This window comes from Aythya ferina (assembly GCF_964211825.1).
Source record: "Aythya ferina genome assembly, chromosome: 1".
Lineage (NCBI taxonomy): Eukaryota > Metazoa > Chordata > Aves > Anseriformes > Anatidae > Aythya > Aythya ferina.
Window position 1 is genome coordinate 64,685,542 of NC_140296.1, and position 16,102 is coordinate 64,701,643.

Genomic DNA, 16,102 nt, shown 5'->3' on the forward strand with positions numbered 1-16,102 from the left:
CGCCCCCGGAGGTGCCGGCGGTGCACCGAGAGCTGAGGCTGCGGCGGGGGGCTCGTGGATTAAAAAGAGGAAAATGTCTTTATAAAGGAGGAGGGTTGAGTGGGGTGAGAGGACCGTGTCCGTCAGAGCTGGGGGGAGGAAGGGGGGAAGACGTCAGAGTGCTAGGGGACGTTGTGGGTAAGTAAGGATGACTCAAGGGAGAGTGATTGTCGTGCCACGGCAGGGAAACAGGGTCAGGAAGTAAAACTGGGGTGAGAAAACAAAAGGGAATGAGGAGAAGATGGGAAGTAACAGGATCGTGTGGAACCAAAGGGGAAGAGAAAGAAAAGAAAGCTGATCAATAGAGGCATGCTGAAAAGAGGGATGGAGAAAGGGGAGAAAGCAGAGGTAGGGAGAAGGAAGCACTCTGTGCTCTCTATGTCTTCCATGGCACCCTTCCTGCACTGCCCTTGGACCCAGCATGGGGCAGACTACAGGGGGCTGGTTGCAACCATTTTTCCCCACAGTTCCCTTCCAAACCTGTTTTGCAGCCATGTTTCCCACCAACAGGACTGCTGGTACTTGGGGGTCTCCCATTTTTCCATGCCTTTTTTAAAGCCCACCTGCAGAGCAATGGTAATGTCAGATATTCTGTGAAAGACCACTTGGCCTCTGTCTCCAAATGATGTCAGATCAATGGGCTCCTAAGGGCTGAAAATGAGGGTACACATGGAAAGAGGACCTATACGTGCTGTTGCCCCAGTTTTTACCAAGGGAAGGTCATGTTGAACTTCACCAGTCGCTATCAGCCTGTGAGAGGCAGGTAACATGGTTTGTTGGCCCAGGCAGAATAGAAAAGTAGAGATGAAATGTCCACAGGAATAAAGAGCTGAGAGTGGTTCAAGTCAGAGCTAATATCAACAGACTGTATAAAATCATCATAGACTCAAGAAGGAAAAACATGATCTGGGAAGATACAAAAACAAGAGGAAGGTGGCAGACCAGAAATGCTCAGCCCATGGCAATGAACGACATGAGAGCTGGCTCTTTCCTGCTCTCTTCCAACAGTATGGCCAGCATAGAGTCAGCTGCCCGCTCACAGGCTGGTGAGCCCATCACGACAAGGAGCATGTTAGCCCCAGCCATTTACTATGTACATTCTGTGCAAAGAATTAAGATTGCATATTTGTAAGGTGTGCACGTAATACTGCTTTCGGATCTCTTGGCTTGGTTGAAGAAGCCCAAATAAAGGTGACCAACAAATCATATGCTATAAAAGTTACTATATTTGTCAGCCAATCATCTCATGGACTGTTGAGTGACGCTAGTGATGCAATGCTTGCTTTGGGAGACTGCAGTAAAAACTCCTCCCTGCAAAAGGCAACAGAGATGCACTTTAGACACAGGGGAGCATCATGGCACCTTCTCAACAGATTGTAGGCAAACATAACATCAATAATAAGTAGAAGTCAGAGACATTGAAAAAATGCTAAGGGTGTCTCAACTAGAATAATAAATGATAATTTAAGTAATTCAAGTAAATACATGAACTCCAGCAAGTAAAAAATGGAAAATGGTTGGATGCTAAAATGCTATTATTAGATTAAATTAGATTTATGGAAAGGATTAATTACCTTTTATGTTGTTTTACTGCATCTCAATACAGAAACACATGACAATACAAGAATGGAAAATTCTAGGAAAATGTGTTAGCCAAAAGTCTTTCTTAGGCACATTCAAAAAATGCTATGTGATGACAAAATAGATAAATACATAAATAAATATTTCTTAGATTGAAGTCTAGCTTCAGTCTTCACTGAAGAGTATGGTAGAATACCCGTTGTCCTTATTGTGCTTAATTGACCACTATTTATGGGACTGAAGTATGAAACATTATTTTTTATTCATTTCTAAAAATTAAATAATTTAAATTAATTACCTTTCAATGAAATTCATTAAAATGAATCCTGAAAAACTATTTTTTTTTTAAATTTGCAATGGTTTACAACCTTCCAACAATGAATCAACTGCAGTAGCCAAGTTTTACCTTACACCTGTATCTATTCCTGTAGTGATTTAACCACAGATAAACTAAATCATACATTCTCTCTCTCATGAGACATTCATTTAAAATACAATTTCCTTAAGCTGATATGGCTTTGAGTTTTTGTGCTGCCGTTGCCTGGATTTAGCTTGGAAAGGCTGAAACAATCATTTTTGGTGAGATGTGAACATGAATTGATTTAATACTTGAGCTTCCCTTCTTTGCTCTTCAACTAGTACCAGGTGCTTATCTTAGGGAAGGACCCTGTTACACTGGATCCCTGTTTGCATTATGCAAGCTGTACCCCACCAGCATCCATCAAACAGAGCCATACGCAAGGTTCATTTCTCATATCTGAGGGTATGCACAAATGGGTTCCAGCAAATTTTATGGCTTTTGGGAAAACATGCACTGAGGTGCCAGACTTACTAACTTCCATACTACACCTGACCACATTTCCACATAGATTTTCTTCTGGTATAGAAACACTTAGATCTGAGATCCTATTTTCCAGGAAAGAGAATCAGGCAGTCCATTGGCACTTTGTTGCTTTTAAAATAATAATTCCTTGCATGAACATTTTTTTTTTTTTTAATATACCTTGCAAAACACACTATTCAAACAGAAATCTTAAAACTTTGTTTTCATAGTTAAGCAAGTTGGCCTATGTTTACTCATTTCACATCACATTCAAGTCTTTCTATCCATGTTGGTGGTTTGTAGCTGCCCATCACCATAGGAAGCCCCTACCCAATGCAATAATCCTGTTTTGAACAGTGACAGCACTGAACTCCAGCATGGGGCAGTCCAAAATTGGAAGACGGGGTGGGTTGGCAGATTGCTTACTGCTCTTTCCTTTCAGGTTAAGTTAGCTGAATCAATGTGAAGCACTGAAGAATATGCTGATGAATATGGTTATCTCAGCAAACTTTTTTTTTTTTTCTCTCAAATTGCTCCAGTCTACTGCAAACTTCCAAAGTCTCATTCTGTGCTGGGCTATCAGTTTTACCTTCTAGACTCTTTTAAACACCAGCAAAGGGCCAGATTTTACTTTAAATAGTCACAGTGCAAACCTGGAGCAATGCAAACTAAGTTACTTGAATGCACTTGAGATTAACCAATTATTATTATTATTTGTTTATTTATTTGGTGGCAATTTTCTATGGATATGGATATGGAAATGGATATTTACTTCAGTGACAGTCAAATCCTTTGGATATTTTTCTGGGCAGCATGTACAGGGGCAGAATAGCTATAAAGGAGCAGAAGACTAAAGGTATAGTGCCCTACTAAGATTGTTTCAGAACTCTTTTTCATCGCAAATTAGATGGCTTGAGTTTTCAGTTTTAAGTCAATCCTTGTTACCCATCTGTGTGTCATGCTCTTTCCTCCTTCATTTCTTTACACAGAAAATGATGGAAGTTAGTTTTCATGTACACTGTCATTTTTTAAGCAAGCATGTTACAATATTTCCAAAGATTTCCTCAGCCTACATATAGTTATTTGAACTCTTGGTATCAGCAAAGATTCCATTACTGAGACTTTGCTTAGAAAAAGATGAAGTTGGTCCTATTAAAAACCATCTGGTTATGGCCAGGGAGGCTAATCGCCACCTAGTTTATTTGTCTTAATGCTTCTTGCTAGTTGGTCTTTGGGAGAAGTCTGAACACTGGGAAATGTGAGGGACAGAACCTGAAGTCTAACCAGAGTGAACATTTATGATAAGGAAGATAATTAATAGTATTTGATCTGATGCATGTTTAAGTCATGATATAAAACCTCTAAGAAATAAATATCTGCTTGTCTAAGCAGACTTTTGAGGTAAAATTATATTTTCTGGCAGATTTCTATGTTTAACTGTTGCGTAGTGTAACGATGTCATTTATAAAATCAGACTACAAAGTTACTTAAAAAAACACACTATCTTTCTTAAAAAACAACAACAACAACAACAAACAACAAAGCAACAATAACAACAACAAAAAAGCACAAGGTTTTGATAAGAGTTTCCTTAGTAAGAAATCTTTTGCTACAGCTTGGTGTAAACCCCGTAATAAAAGCTTTTTTGAGACAGACACTACAGAAAGGTTTATGGTAAATTTATTTTAAAAACGGGCCTCACAATGAGTTTGTGGTTTGAGGGATAGCATCCATCTTAGATTCCCCTGTGCAGCTTCTTTATTAACCATGGAGTCCCCAAAGAAATTATCCATCTATTTGCTCAACAGCTCAGAAAAACCACCTGGATGAGAACTCTTTTGGAAGATATATTTTGAAGATATTAACAGTCTCTTGTTACCCTGAGGGAAGACACAGATACAGCTGCAGTTTTGAGATTTCAGGATTCCAGACAGTGCAGCTCACTGCTATGACAATTTTGATTGTGAACTGGATAAAATGTCAAAGAAAAAACTCTTTTTCCTTCTGTGGTGAATACCATATGTGACATACTATTTAATAGTGTGGCTTAGTTTCTGTTAATCTATAGTGTTTTAAAAAAAAGAAACCACACACACACAAAACAAAACAGTGAAGAGTGACCAGACTGCAAAGTTAAGTACTTACAAACACTAGAAAAGTAGAGTTAAGATAATGTGTGAAATATTAATACAGTTCTCTTGTCTTAATGATAGTCTTTAACTTCACAAGAATATACTACTTTTTCCCTGAGATGACTGTCTCTTTCAATGAGAATAAATCTTCACAATTTTAATTTATCTTCTTCTTTAATCATGTGGCCTTACATATTGCACTTCATTCAGACTTTATAACGAAAACAAAATTGGTGATTTCCTCCAGGTGTTTCTTCAGTGCATGGTATTAGTACTTCACAGATTCTGATAATTTTATTTACATAGTATGATAAGGGAATGGGTGGCATTTTTATAGTGTTATATATTTTAAATTTGGTTCCAGTCAATTTCTGTTACTTCTTTACTCCATGTTTACACCAATCTCAGAAGTAACTAAAATTGTTTTTCCTGAAATGCTGAAGAAAAGAAAATCAATATTCAATCTAAGTCAGACATCTGGCATGAAAAATTTCAGGTGGTAACCTGATCCCTGGCAAAGTTGTATGCAGTTAAAAGTAAGGCTTTAATTGTGAGAAATTTCAGGCAACCTGAAGTAAACTAGCTTTTCAACACCTGTTGTAAGAAAGCTATCATAAAAATTAGAAATGAAGAAATTAAGGGATCAAAAGAGAAAGCAGAATGTGTTCATTTTTTGTTTCATTGTCTTACACCAGCTGTACTGCATTTATTTTTATTTTATTTTTATTTTTATTTTTATTTTTATTTTTATTTTTATTTTTATTTTTATTTATTTTTATTTTTATTTTTATTTTTATTTTTATTTTTATTTTTATTTTTATTTTTATTTTTATTTTTATTTTTATTTTTATTTTTATTTACCTTAGAGTAAATAAGAGTGAATCAGATCATCAGATCTGAGATATACAGTGCCTTATGGTAAACCGTTATATTTGAACTGTGCAGAGTATATGATTAAAGAGAAGCAAGGGAGGAAGCTGTATATTGTTATCGTTATTTGATGTTGATATTGCCAGCAGTTCCCAGAAACCAGTCACATCAAAGCTCCATTGTGATAAGTACTATGTAAACATACGGTGAAGGGAAGAGCCTGACAGAGGAACTACATCCTGTAGGCCTTTCTGCATTGTACATCAGCACCAGTGAACCACATGAAGAGTAAGAAAAATAAAATAACTGTAATGAAATAAAACTATAATACAAATTAGTGATTTTTAACATAGGACATAGTACAAAATAGGTATTTGGCAAGCTATTTGGATGCAATGCTTGTCATTCTCCTTTTGATTTTTGGAAAAGATGCTGAGCTGGGACCAGGAAAAGGGAACAGATATACCAAGGATCCACCTTTTTGGGGGTGTCTTGAACTAGGTAAGACCAAGATGATTGAAATCCTTATTGGATTTCTGGGAAACATATTCCTGAGCAATAAATCTGTCTGAAAGGAGACCTACCTTTTGTTAAGCTTACAGTAAAAGGCCTTTGAACTTGTGGACAGTTGCGTAGGAACACACTCAGCTGGGCTAGCACTTGTGCTGTTTATAATTTGAGTTGTATGATGACTTATAGTGTGTCAGTGGCCACATACCTGAGAAGGCAAGAGGTATGCCTGCCTGTATATTATGATCTTTAGACGACATTAGAGCCTCATATCCACTTAGAAAACGGAAATCCAGATATAAAACAAAAGCTGAAAAAAGTGCTTGGTAAATATCCTGGAAGCACAACACAGCCCTGAGAAAGCAGTCTAGGAGGTTTCTGGAGAGCATGGAAGATAGCTTCCTGACGCAGCTGGTTAGTGAACCTACCAGGGGTGGTGCCCTGCTAGACCTTCTCTTCACAAACAGAGATGGACTGGTGGAGGATGTGATTGTCGGGAGCTGTCTTGGGCAGAGTGACCATGAAATGGTGGAGTTCACTATTCTTGGCGAGGCCAGGAAGGGGACCAGTAAAACCGCTATATTGGACTTTCGGAGGGCTGACTTTGAGCTGCTCAGGACACTAGTTGGTGGAGTCCCTTGGGAGGCGGTTCTGAAGGGCAGAGGGGTCCAGGAAGGCTGGGTGCTCTTCAAGAGGGAAATCTTAATGGCGCAGGAACGGTCTGTCCCCACGTGCCCAAAGACGAGCTGGCGGGGAAGAAGACCAGCCTGGCTCAACAGAGAATTGTGGCTTGATCTTAGGAAAAAAAAGATTGTTTATAATCTTTGGAAAAGTGGGCAGGCCACTAGGGAGGACTTCAAGGATGTAGCGAGGCTGTGCAGGGACAAAATTAGGAAGGCCAAAGCTCATGTGGAGCTCAAACTGGCTACTGCCATTAAAGATAACAAAAAACGTTTCTATAAATACATCAACACAAAAAGGAGGACTAAGGAGAATCTCCATCCTTTACTGGATGCGGGGGGAAACTTAGTTACAAGAGATGAGGAAAAGGCGGAGGTGCTCAATGCCTTCTTTGCCTCAGTCTTTAGCGGCAATACTGGTTGTTCTCTGGATACTCAGTACCCTGAGCTGGTGGAAGGGGATGGGGAGCAGGATGTGGCCCTCACTGTCCATGAAGAACTGGTTGGTGACCTGCTACGGCACTTGGATATGCACAAGTTGATGGGGCTGGATGGGATCCACCCATGGGTACTGAGAGAACTGGCAGAGGAGCTGGCCAAGCCACTGTCCATCATTTATCAGCAGTCCTGGCGATCGGGGGAGGTCCCAGTTGACTAGCGGCTAGCAAATGTGACACCCATCTACAAGAAGGGCCGGAGGACTGACCCGGGAAACTACAGGCCTGTCAGTTTGACCTCAGTGCCAGGGAAGCTCATGGAGCAGATCCTCCTGAGAGTCATCACGCAGCACTTGCAGGGCAAGCAGGCGATCAGGTCCAGTCAGCATGGGTTTATGAAAGGCAGATCCTGCTTGACGAACCTGATCTCCTTCTATGACAAAGTGACACGCTGGGTGGATGAGGGAAAGGCTGTGGATGTGGTCTACCTTGACTTCAGCAAGGTTTTTGACACCGTCTCCCACAGCATTCTCCTCAAGAAACTGGCTGCTCTTGGCTTGGACTGGTGAATGCTTTGTTGGTTTAAAAACTGGCTGGATAGCCGGGCCCAAAGAGTCGTGGTGAATGGAGTCAAGTCCAGTTGGAGGCCAGTCACTAGTGGCGTCCCCCAGGGCTCGGTGCTGGGGCCGGTCCTCTTTAATATCTTCATCGATGATCTGGACGAGGGCATCGAGTGCACCCTCAGTAAATTCACAGATGACACCAAGTTAGGTGCGTGTGTCGATCTGCTCGAGGGTAGGAAAGCTCTGCAGGAGGATCTGGATAGGCTGCACCGATGGGCTGAGGTCAACTGCATGAAGTTCAACAAGGCCAATGCCGGGTCCTGCACCTGGAGCGCAATAACCCCAAGCAGAGCTACAGGCTGGGAGATGAGTGGTTGGAGAGCTGCCAGGCAGAGAAGGACCTGGGAGTGATGGTGGATAGTCGGCTGAATATGAGCCAGCAGTGTGCTCAGGTGGCCAAGAAGGTCAACGGCATCCTGGCTTGTATCAGAAACAGTGTGACCAGCAGGGCTAGGGAGGTGATCGTCCCCCTGTACTCAGCTCTGGTGAGGCCGCACCTCGAGTACTGTGTTCAGTTTTGGGCACCTCGCTACAAGAAGGACATCGAGGTGCTTGAGTGGGTTCAGAGAAGGGCGACGAAGCTGGTGAGGGGCCTGGAGAACAAGTCCTACGAGGAGCGGCTGAGGGAGCTGGGCTTGTTCAGCCTGGAGAAGAGGAGGCTCAGGGGCGACCTTATCGCTCTCTATAGGTACCTCAAGGGAGGCTGTAGCGAGGTGGGGGTTGGTCTGTTCTCCCACGTGCCTGGTGACAGGACGAGGGGGAATGGGCTTAAGTTGCGCCAGGGGTGTTTTAGGTTAGATGTTAGGAAGAACTTCTTTACTGAAAGGGTTGTTAGGCATTGGAACAGGCTGCCCAGGGAAGTGGTGGAGTCACCATCCCTGGAAGTCTTCAAAAGACGTTTAGATGTAGAGCTTAGGGAAATGGTTTAGTGGGGACTGTTAGCGTTAGGTCAGAGGTTGGACTCGATGATCTTGAGGTCTCTTCCAACCTAGATATTCTGTGATTCTGTGAAATGGAGAATGTCAGAGCTCTACCCCAGTTAATAAGGTCACCAATTCATGTGTGAACTGATGCAGAAATGGGCCACACGTCTATTTGGAGACACTCAACTGCCTTATTACACCAAAGATAAAGCCATCAAAGGAGGGTGAGCAGCTTCAGAAACACATTTGATGTTATTACTGACTATACAAATATTCTTAACATGTGCAGAAGATGGTCTGTAGTCCTAAGTTTAGCACACAAGAAAAAAAATATTTTTTTTTAATGAAAAGATTAGCAGGTGAGTTTCAACCACCTTCAGCTGTGGTTTCAAATCTGCTATGTTGTCCCAGTGCCAGTCATGAAGGATTTGTATTAACTTGTCTGAATTCAAATCGTTCGTTATTTACCAGACAATTTCCTGTTGCTGTCCTGGTAAAAAAACACAGGAACTGAGAAAGGTTTTCAAAAGCATCCAGTTTACAAATTTCATTTTAGAAAGGATTTCTCTCTCTGTGTGTGTGTGTGTGTGTGTGTGTGTGATAGCATGGAGATGGTCTTACAAAGGCAGTTTCAGAAAAATTTACAGGTAAGATTTTTCTGTACCATCACTGAAATAAAGCAACAACCCATCTTTATACTTCTCAATATTTATTCTAATAGAGCTTCAATATTTAGAGGGAATCTGTGAAAATGTTTTGTAATTCTGATTCCTTTCATAGATCTGCCACCTTCTAATAAGAAATCAGAAAGCCAACTGAATTCAATGCAAAAAATATAGTAAAGTTGATGAGCACTAAATGAAACCACACATAAATTGCATTTTGTTAACCATGAACTGAAGATATATTTTAAGTTTTACTTTAAATGATACCATTATTAATGGGTGTGGTGCTTGATATCTTACAAAAGACACTTTTAAGGAACGTTTTTTTTTTTTTTTATTGCATAATTTTGACCAAGTAGGAACAGACAAAGAACATGGAAAAAAAAAAAAAAAAGAAGAAAATCCCCTTGAGTTTTATTAATGGGAATTTCCTTGAAAACATCTAATGAAGGCAATGTGACTCATTACCAGTAAGTGAAACTAAACAATATAAATTATTTTATCTATGGCAGTGGGTAGACTGATACATCAAAAGCTGGTGCTGTTTGGTTTCAACTTCTTTACACTCATGCCCATACATTTCAGCTAAAGAATCAATGATTTCTTGATGGGAAAAACTGAAAATATTGACTTGACTCTATAAGGATTTTAGGATAAGGTAAATCAAACTTTTCTTTTTTCTTTTTTTTTATCTTTTTTTTTTTTTTTTTTTTTTTTTTTTTTTTTTTAACTCATTAGGCATGGTATCTCAGTGCTTGTTCATACTTCTAAAGCTTTCAGAATAAATGAGACCTGTCTTCTGCAGAGTTTTAAAATTTATTCTGTCTTGAAAGTTATCCAGTATCTCTTTAAACAGTATTAGAGTATTAGTTCATTTGCTCCCTGTTCCTTTCCTTTAGGAAAATTATTGTATTTTCTTACCAGTATCTTAAAAAGCACACACAAGACATAATGTATGGGCAAACAGAGGAGAATCAGAATGGTAATCCTTATTGTAGAAGCCACTCATATTACAAAAAAAAAAAAAAAAGTGTCATCTTCTCAGTGGCCAACCAGATGCATACAGCCATCAGGACACAATTCAGTCATTTTCAGAATTCTGTGATCTAATTTCTAAATGATCTATGAGAAATATAATTTAGTCTTTTCAAATTAAATCATCTGGCTACATAAAAATGGAAAATATCTCATTTCATTATTGTTAAGCCAGAGAACTTGAAATAATATTTACAGCTAAAATGAAAACAAAAAGTGAAATGATTCTGATTTTATCCTCCTTGAAGTCATCCTTCTCATCACATTCATCTGATATATGATTTTATAAGCACATCTACTTCTCTCAGGAATTTGCAAAGAGTGTTTGTAATTAGTGTGGGAAAAGAATATCATGGTAGATATATCCTTGGAGGAACGTGAAGGAAATGTGGTATTTAGAGTGTTTAGGAATTTATAAAGGCACTGTTTAACTATAAGTTCTACAAGAGTTAGATGTTATGAAAGATACCTTAAATTTATGTAAAACTGTAAAATTGGAAAACTTGCACATTTAATGACAAAATTCACAAAGCTAATACTTCTAGTCTAAAATGCTATCTATTTTCAACAGGATAATCTTTTATGACCACAAGTTACTATTCTGTGATTGCTGAATGATCTAAAACTTTGCAGGAGAAGTACATTGGTTTGTATTGTTTCTTTTACTAATGCACATTCATAAATGTTGTCTATCAGACTGTCATAACACTGGGCTGAAGCTGAATGGAGAATATCCATTTCTTTTAGAACGTGTTGGGTGAAATTCATGAGGTAATAAAAACAAACAAAAACACACCTTAAATTTCAAGAGCAGAAAAGTGTTCCCTTTGAATTCATAGAGTAATTTCAAAGGATTTGGAGCAGAATGGGGAGACAACTGGATTACCATGTTTTATTTATTTATTTATTTTTAATATACAATGTAAAAATGTTTATTTTAGTTTAAGAGCTTCAGTAAACCTTAGATACTACCTGGGCTGGGCATTTTGTAGGACCCTGTACATAGATAAATTTGGCACAGAGCATAATTATTTATTTATTAATCACTTTGTTATTTTTTAAAACTCTTTACTGCTTCCTTACCACATCTTTGTTTAAACTAAATATTATTTCTGTGTTTTGGTGTCCATTACTGCTATTTATGAACCAGGCTCTGCTATCAGTTATTCAGATCTTCCTATGGATATCTAATTGTTAATCAGGCTGATCCTGTAGATTTCAGTGGTTCCAGTAATGGGTTTACAAATTTTAAATGAGAAATTCAGCTACTGCAGATATTTGAAACCAATAAGTCAAAGCTAACTAATACTTGCAGTAGAATGTTCTTAACAGTTGACAAAAATGTCCTCTTTATCTTGAGAATGTTTTTATAAAAAAAAAATAAATGATTTTTTTCACCCCTTTATTTCTCTGATCTAAGCTAGTACCTTAAATGCAGGCAGAAAATATTTGGCATCCAAATCTGTATTGATAAAATTCTGAATAATGTCTCTTGTAGCTTCTATGTATCAGTAAGTGCATAATCCCAATTCAAGGGGGCTGCTTCAGTGCCTGGCAGAATTATGGTCATTGACTTCAGTGAAACTTGGATCAGTATGTAAAAAATTGGTGAATTAAAGAAAAAAAAAAAAGAGTCCTCAAATGCTATAGATTTATTACAGGAGTCTTAGTCTGCAGAGCAAAATGTAAACGGCAAAAATGATTCCACATTGTGAGATACTTGATAAAACTGCATCTGATCACAGCAAGAAGGGTTTTGAAAGAAGACTGTGATTAGAATGTCTAATACAAATCTTCTGAGGTACCTTTGAAGCTAATAGGATAAGATCAAATACTGGCCAAAAAAACCCTTTATACCTAGAGCTACTCCTTGGTTGTGTTTGTAAGGCATTCTGGGGTCTCTGTGTGCCTTCATGTCAAAATAGAGCCCACTTCATAGTCATAATTGCTGTCATCTTAGTATACTCAAGAAAAGACCAGGTAAACTTTTAAAATCTATGGTTCCTGCAAACCTGAGTCACAGCAGCACAAGTAAGTAGAAAACTTGCATAGACATGCTAAAACATGTTTATAGATCTGTAAGAAGCTTAGGTCTCCAATTTAGAATACGTAATTTTTACTAAAGCAAAAATGTAACTGACACTAGCAGAACAATTTTCTTTGACAGTTTCGAATAATTCATATTCTAATTAGAATAATTACTTCTATTGATTTATTTATGGAAAAAAATAACTATAAATAAATGAGTTCAAATTTGTGAAATAATCCTTAAGGTATTATTGTTTTGACATATTTGGGAGGCAAATGCAATAGCATGAAATCTGGTGTTTTTCAATGATTTGTTTGTTGTTCCTTGAACTTGAAACTGGGAAAATGTGAAATTGAAGTGAACCTGGTAACAGTTCTGTAGATGCATTTGACTTGGGGAATTTACTAAAAAATGTGCTTTGGAGCATAATTTTGGAAAGGGCTCATAAATTAACAGAGGTGAAAAATTAAAAAATGAGAAAAGAAAAGAAGCTAGGCTTCATTACCCCTTACATCAGCAGATTTATTGAGAAGTCACACTCTCAGCTAGTGTTTTTATAACTTAAACAAATTACAAGTAAACATCATATTTGTATGTGACTTTTCATAAAAGTAATGTTTCAAAGTAATTCATTATTTATTACATGCTCTGTGGTTTACAGGCTATCCATCCTGCACCTCTTAGATGTAAGGAGAACAAGAAAAAGAACTTGTGTGCTTTAGTAGAAGATAGCAGATCTGAAGCAACTTTTTGGCAATATAAAAACAACATTTCTGCATATAAAACTCATGAAACTTATCTCAATAAATGAGAGGTGCTTCTGAAAATCAGTAGCCCTTCCCACTTGCCTCCTTACTGACATAATGCTTCTTTATACATGTTTTGTGGATATATACTTGTTTTAAATCAATCTGCATGTAAGTATTCAAAATGCAATCTCACCCTCTCTGCTTAGACTAATGTACTGATTTGGTATGGGATAGAGTTAACTATTATGCCTCTTCATATCTTCTGGATTTGCATGAAATTGTGTTGATAGTACACCAACATTTTAGTTATTGCTGAACAGTGCTTACACAGCAAGATTTTTTTCTGTTTCTTACAGTGACCAGCCCCAAATAAACTGTGTGTGTACAGGAAATTGGTAGTGAATGCAGACAGTTGAGTTGACTCAAGCTGATCAAAGAGATATTCCGTACCATATAACGTCATTCTTGGCACTAAAGTTGCATGAAAGAAAGATGTGGAAATGGGGGAGAACATCACAATGACTGAGGATGGGTGGACATTCAGAGTTATGGTGTTTGTCTTCCCAAGTAACTGTTGTGTTTAATGAAGCTTTACTTTTATAGATGGCTAAACATCTGCCTTTCTATGGGAAGTAGTGAATGAATTCTGTATTTTGCTTGTGTGCACATCTTTTACATTACTTATTAAATTATTCTATCTCAAACCATGAGTTTTCTCACTTTTACCCACCTGATTCCCTTTCTCCTTCCACCAAGTGAAGGTGAACAAAGAGCTCTGTGGTGGTGCTTAGCTTCCTGGTGGGTTAAATGACAACAAGTAATAAGAAGTAGCCTGTAAAAGAAAACTGAAAGACACATATTTATCTTAATTTATGATTTTTCTTGATTAACTTCTTTTTGTAATTTGTAGAAGGGTTTTGGGTTGTAATTTCAAGACATATAAATTGGCAGGAGGGATACGTTAATATTTATAATATATGAATTATTAAGCATTAAATTAATTATTAATTATGGTATTTATAATACAATAATTAGTATTAATGTTTTAAAATTTAATTTATGCATTTAATTCCCCATAATTTCATTGAGTTTCCAGTAAACCTATTATTTTTGCTTTTTTTCTCCCTGTTCTTTTTACAGAAGCAGTAACAGGAAGGCTTCTGAGGAGATCAGCACCATGGACAGAAACTAAGCTGCCTCCTGATGCTCAAATGCCACCCGAGAAATCTGAATGTGTAAATGCCGAAAACCTCCCCAAAGACTGATTGCCAAAACAAATCCTAGCCTGCAGCAGAGCCTATCACTGACATCATATATCAGCTTCAGTCTCCTGATTATCCCATTTGGTGCGAGCAAGCATTGAAAGACATCAGTGTATGAATTTCTCCTGTGTCCTAAGACCTCAGAATACACACAACAGTGAAAAATGAAGTAAATCATGCTTTACGAGCTAAGTAAACCACTTTAACACTGCTAACTCTTTGAAGTAAGGACTGTTTTTTTTTTTTTTTTTTTTTTTTTTTTTTTTTTTTGTTTGTTTTTCAGAAAATGGCTGGTGTATTACATTCTTGAAACGTGATAGGGATCAATCTTTGAAAATAATGTTCACAGCAAATAATAGTCATGACTCACTACTTGTTAAGTAGCAACTATGAAATTACCATGGTCTAGATGGATAGTAGGCCACTGAACCACTAAGTTTCCTGAGCAACATCAGACATGTTAGTCAAATTAATGGACTTTTTTGTTCCCTCCCTCTCTTATCCTGCTGACAACTTCTTTTGGACAAGAACAACAGTGGAGGGTCTCACAGAGAGGTGAGCTAGATTTCCAGGAAAAAGAAATGTCAAAGCATACATCGTATGTGTTACTGTATTTATTAAAACCAAATCAAACCAATCCAATACAAAACCAAACAAAAATCCCACACAAACAATTCATATTAATGTCACTACTTTATACAGATCCAAGAAAGACTTGAGAAATAGTCATATTTTCCATTAGGTGTGTTGAAAGCCTGTGTCAAAACAGGTACTGTAGTGGCAGTAGACGGTGTCTGTGGTTCATTTTTGACCATTTAAACCACAAAAAGAAGTCTTCTCATTTAACTTCAGACACCAACATCATAGACATCTTCTTGTAACCTAGTCACCCCAGATTTGCTTATGGTCAATGAAACGTGTTCAAGTGAAGAGAAAGGTTTAGGTCAGCAGAATATGTGGAGACATCTCCTAAGGAGCTGATGAACAGAACTCTGATTCTCTCCAGTGGTTTAAATGGGACATTGGGATAACAGCTTCAGAAGTAGGCACATCCACCTGCCTGTTTTTATCCAGATAGACTCTTTGGACGCTGACACTAAACAGTATACAGGTAACTTGGTGAGCATCCAGAAATGTGAATGTTTTGGGGAGGATTAAGTATGTATGGGTAGAAGGCAGCTGGAAAGCCACACACAGCCCTACACTTGTTTAGAGGATGTGCCATCAAATGATGGATAGTATCTGAGTTGTTCAAATTCTTCCACTCATACTGAAAAACAACCTAATGGCAAAATTCCACAAACTGCCACACATTAAAATTCCTCTGTATGCAATTTATACCTCAACAAGTATAAGCCTCTGAAAAAAGTATTATATATCAGTCCCTAAGTAATTTAACCTCACATTCTTCACACTATCTTGGATGCCGGTTATACTTCACTAGTCATTTGATTTTTCAACATCCCTCCCACTACAAAATTTCAATCAAAACAAGTGAAACGATTCAAGAGACACTAAAAGCTGAAAAATATGTCTCAATTCAAATACCCTATTTTTGAGATATCTACTACTGACACAGAAAAACAGTGAACAGATAGAAGTAAAATTTATGTTATAGTATAGAAATGATTAAAGGAAAGTAATTTTGAACCCCTTTCTTTGGATTCAGGGTCTGCTTTGAATGAAATCTCTTCTTTCCAATGGTCCAATGAAAATCAAATGCAGAAAAACAAACAAGCAAGCA

The 16,102-nt window shown here is 37.9% G+C and overlaps 1 long non-coding RNA gene across 1 annotated transcript in view; it reads left to right on the plus strand.

Moving 5' to 3' along the window:
- The window catches only part of LOC311422702, an 80,099-nt gene extending 65,532 nt beyond the window's left edge, over nt 1-14,567 (plus strand). The window contains exon 2 of the long non-coding RNA XR_014685487.1: nt 14,237-14,567. This is a non-coding gene — a long non-coding RNA (uncharacterized lncRNA). The remainder of the gene's footprint in view (nt 1-14,236) is intronic.
- The last annotated feature ends 1,535 nt before the right edge of the window (nt 14,568-16,102 follow it).